Consider the following 4,825-nt stretch of genomic DNA (forward strand, 5'->3'; position numbering starts at 1 on the left):
CTCTCCCACATAAAACTTGTTATCGGTCTAGTAACGTAGTCAATTGCTTAGGGACAATTCCGCAACTCCTACCACCACTTTTCCACACTCGTTAAACTAACGTAATTCTTTCTTTATCTAAACAGCCCCTAGTTTTTATTCACGTGTTCTTTATTATCTTGCAAACCTATCCTATCACACCTACAAAGTACTTCTAGTTTCATACTTGTTCTAGGTAAAGCGCACGTAAAGTGTGCGTAGAGTTGTATCGGTGGTCGATAGAACTTGAGGGAATATTTGTCCTACCTTTAGCTCCTCGTTGGGTTCGACACTCTTACTTATCGAGAAAGGTTGCAATTGATCCCCTATACTTGTGGGTTATCATTGCACGAAAGAGGCATCGTCGGGAATGGTGAAAGAGGAATCACCCTCGATAACCATGACCGACTAGCTGTACTACAGAGATATCATCAAGAGTACTTCGCGAGGTGTCACCCTCGGTATCCGATAGTATCTCCGTAGCCTCGCACAACTAAGGGGGTGTAAGTGTTGTGTCGAGTCTGGCTCGTCGATGAGGGATCGCGACTTGAAAACAAAGCGGGGCAACTGGACTACGGGATCAGAGGGGATGACCGCTCCACCTATACTAAACAGTTTAAAGGTGCAGTACTAAAAGTAGCAGTTCATCAAAAATAGGCTATGCATCAGATATAGGAGCTAACTACAACAGTAGCAAAATTCTAATGCAAGCACGCGGAAGAAAGACATAGGCAATATAGGGATGATCAAGGGAGGTTTGCTTGCCTTGTTCCTCTGCGGCAAAGGGCTGATCGGCAGGGTCGTAGATGTACCCGACGGCAGCGTCTGTCTCGGGGTCTACCGGTAAGAAGATGGAGGAGAAACAATAAATAACAGCAACAAGTGCAACACTAAGCAAGACATGGCAATATGCAAGCTAGGCATGATCTAACGCAGCAACATCCATCATAGACGGGTCGGAAGAATATCTCACGATATTTTTCGGGTTTTTGGCTACTACCGGTCAGACTGAAAACATTAAAAAAGTTCCAACGTTTGCTATGCTAGGGACGCGTGACAAACGAATGGACCGCGTATCCGAGTTCGTCTCGTTCTACTGATCAACTTTCATATTGAAAATATTTTGATCTGACTTACGGTTTATTTAATATTAATTTTTAAAGTTTTATTCTATAATTAGGAATCAAAAACATATTTAATTAATTTAATTAAATGCTATTATGACATAAGCATGATGTCATGCTGACATCAGGAGTTGACTGGTTAAGTGACGAGTGGGTCCTACGTGTCATTGACATGGTTATTAGTTAAGGTTTAATTAATAATTAATCAAATTAATTTAGTGAGGGTCCCACGTGTTATACTCTAATAGAATAACTATTTATCTAGCAACAGATTTATCTAACAGTTTTAATTAATTAATTTACCTAACCTTACACATTTAGAGTTAGCTAAAAACTTATTTATCTATTATTATTATTATATTAAATCCTAATATCCAAAACAATAATTACTGTTTAAATAACTAATTAATCTAATCTAATTTATTTATTAATATCGATTATTTATGAAACTATTTGTATTTATTTTAATTCTTGTTTTTAGGGGCGTGGGACCCGCATGTCATTTGGGGCAGCGATCACACAAACACTACACGCACGCACATTCGATTCACACATATATAGACCTACGTACATACATTCACGTATACACAAAATACATTCATATGCATTTGTACATAAATTCATTCATCACACTATGTACACATACATACATCTCTCACACTATTTTCTTTCTTTTCTTTTAATTTCTTAACTCTTCCATCTACATCTTACAGGAACAACTTCTCCTCCTCCTCTCAACTTATATGAGAGAAAGAATCACGGGGTGAGGTGGAGGTCGCCGGGGCCGTGGTGCGGGCGTCGGAACGGAACCAGAACGGGGAAGGGAAGGAAGGGGAAGGTGGGCGGAGTCCAAATGGGCTCACCGGCGTTGATGGGAAGGCCCGGTGTAGCCGAAGTTCCTGGGAAGGGGCGGAGGCGCGTGGTCGCGGTGGGGAGGACGATGCGGTGGTTGTGGTGGCCGGCGGGGTCGACCGGTGCGGTGAATAAGGTGGATCCGACGGCGAGCTGGAGTTGAGGTGGATCTGGTGAGGGGGGGCACCGGGGTCGGTGGCGCGCGGCGGAGGGGCCCGTCCGGTGGAAGGGGCCCCTGGTGGCGGCGGCCGGCGGTTGGACGATGCTGGAAGAGGACATGCAGAGTGGGGGGCAGCGCGAGAGGGGGAAGTAGGGGCGGCTCGGCCGACGGGGTGAGGTGGGGCGACGGGGAGGGCTCCAAGCGAGGGGAGGGTTGGCGTGGGGCGACATGGGTGAGGTGAGGCGAGCGGTCTGGGGAGGGTGACGAGGGGATGGCCCATGGCGCTCGTGGGGAGTGGGGGTACGGGCGACGGGGCCAGGGAGGGAGGTGACGTGGGGAATTTTCCCCTTGTGGGATGGGTGGTTGGTGAGCGAGCGAGCGGCGACGGGGAGTGGAGCGTTGGGGGCATTAGGGTTTCCCCCCTGGGGGTCTTATACCCCCAGGTGGGTGGGCCGATGGGGGGTGGCCGACTGGGCCATTTGGCCCATTCTTGAAAAATGCTCGATTCACTTTTATAATTTATTAGGGAATTTTTATAACTCCCCCGATATTTTTATTTTAACATTATAAAACTTTTCTTGTTTTGATTTTATTTTAAACTTGAATTTGAATCGGTTTGAAGCTACGCGAGATTACCAATAGTAATCCTGGTGACGTGACACCATTTGCATAGGTTTACTGTAGTTAAATTTACCGGGGCGTCACAACTCTCCCCTACTAACAAGAATTCTCGTCCCGAGAATTAAGAGGTAGAAGGAAAGAGCTCGGGGTATTCATCACAAAGATGATCCTTGCGTTCCCAAGTGGTTTCATCTTCAGAGTGATTTGACCACTGCACTTTAAGGAACTTGGTGACTTTGCGACGAGTCGGACGTTCAGCCTGGTCGAGAATGCAGACTGGATGCTCTTTACAAGAGAGATCTAGTTGCAGCTCAAGCATATCATGATCCACTGCTCGAATAGGATCTTTGAAGCAGCGGCGGAGTTGAGACATATGGAAGACATCGTGAACCTGAGAAAGCTTCACCGGCAGTTCCAATTGATAAGCCACTTTTACACGCCTTTCGAGAACAGTGAAAGGACCAATATAGCGAGGAGCTAACTTGCCGTTGATCTCAAAACGATGTGAACCTCTCATTGGTGTGACACGAAGATAAGCCTTTTCGCCGGGTTAATAGACCATATCTTGATGATGACGGTCATACTGACTCTTCTGACGAGACTGAGCAACCTTTAGATTGTCATGAATAATGTAGATTTGATCTTCAGTATGTTGGACAACATCTGGACCGAAGAGTGGTCGTTCCATTGGACAGTTTCTCGGGAATTCCATACGAAGCCAAGTGTAAAGGATACCTTGGAGTCAAAGAGGTACAGGAGAGTCAGGTTTCAATCCTGTGGAACTTTGGGTTATGGGTCCACCATGTGGGCCAAGAATAGGCAGAGCGGCGACATCTTATATGGTCTTGATAACAAGACATGTCGGAGGATAACCTGTCAGTTTGTTGGCAACAACGTCGGTACCAAGGGCGGGGGACGAATAGAACCATTTTCCTGCTCGTTGAAACGAGGCGGACCAATAGGCAAGGTTCTCGTCCACCGGCGGCTACCGGAATGTTATCCACAATAGTAACAGGGTCTTACTGACAGAGTTGTATACCGAAGTTGTTACCTAAGCAGGGAATTAACACTGCTTAGATAAGTTATGCCATAAGAAAGGTCAAAAAGACCAGTGGAAAGGAAAAATGTGCTACCACACAAGTATTAAAGTATACCATTCTCGAGGAGAAAATAGGGTATGGTATACATGATAGGTCATCAAGTATATAACCTTTTAGATAAAGAGGCAAGAAGAATCATGATGTTTACCCATACCATACGGTTTGAATAACTGATCAGGAACAATTTAGCATTGTGCTTCCAATGTTCCTCTTGAAATTTAAAGTACCACATCCGTGCTTCGAGGTAGTATCGACATGGTCATCAGGTAAAGGCCAGACCAATGGGTACAAAAAGAGAATCCATGAGGAACAACTTATGAAATAAGTCATATATTTTCCGCATGGTAGAATGGCTAACCTTACGTATGGAAGAATTTATAACAATAGGTCCCGCGGCCCTGTGTGCCAGACAAGACATCACCGTACCGGGTTACATAAGACCAAAGTTATAATCATTGGGAAAATGTTCCATCCATCATATCTGCCCGAGATTCAGATCTGATTGGTGTCAGGACACCTCAGACTCAAGATGCGTGAGAAGACAGATGAAGATGCAAGATTCTCATGATATGAGCTACACACGCAATTCTTGAATCATGAGTTCGACTGTAAGACATATGAACACAATGTCAAGACATTCGTGCCCACAAGGAATTCCTACGTCAAAATGCAACTGAGTTCTGATTTGAGAACCATCATCGAGGATAACAAGGCCCTTGCGTGAGCCTGGATTAGTTCTTAGAAAGGAACTTATCTTCCCTGATCAAATCAGCCAGTGGCTTCGCGTGCTAAGAGAAGTTATATGAAGTGAAGATAACAAATCTTTAAAACATATAACACTTCACACATGCGTGAATGATTTGGTATTATCCTAGAGGAAGCAAAACAAAACTTTCACATATTCACGGCGGTAAGAATGCACGTGAACCTTGGGAAAACAATTCTTCTAT

The sequence above is a fragment of the Hordeum vulgare genome, chromosome 1H (genome assembly GCF_904849725.1).
Source record: "Hordeum vulgare subsp. vulgare chromosome 1H, MorexV3_pseudomolecules_assembly, whole genome shotgun sequence".
In the NCBI taxonomy this organism is placed as follows: domain Eukaryota; kingdom Viridiplantae; phylum Streptophyta; class Magnoliopsida; order Poales; family Poaceae; genus Hordeum; species Hordeum vulgare.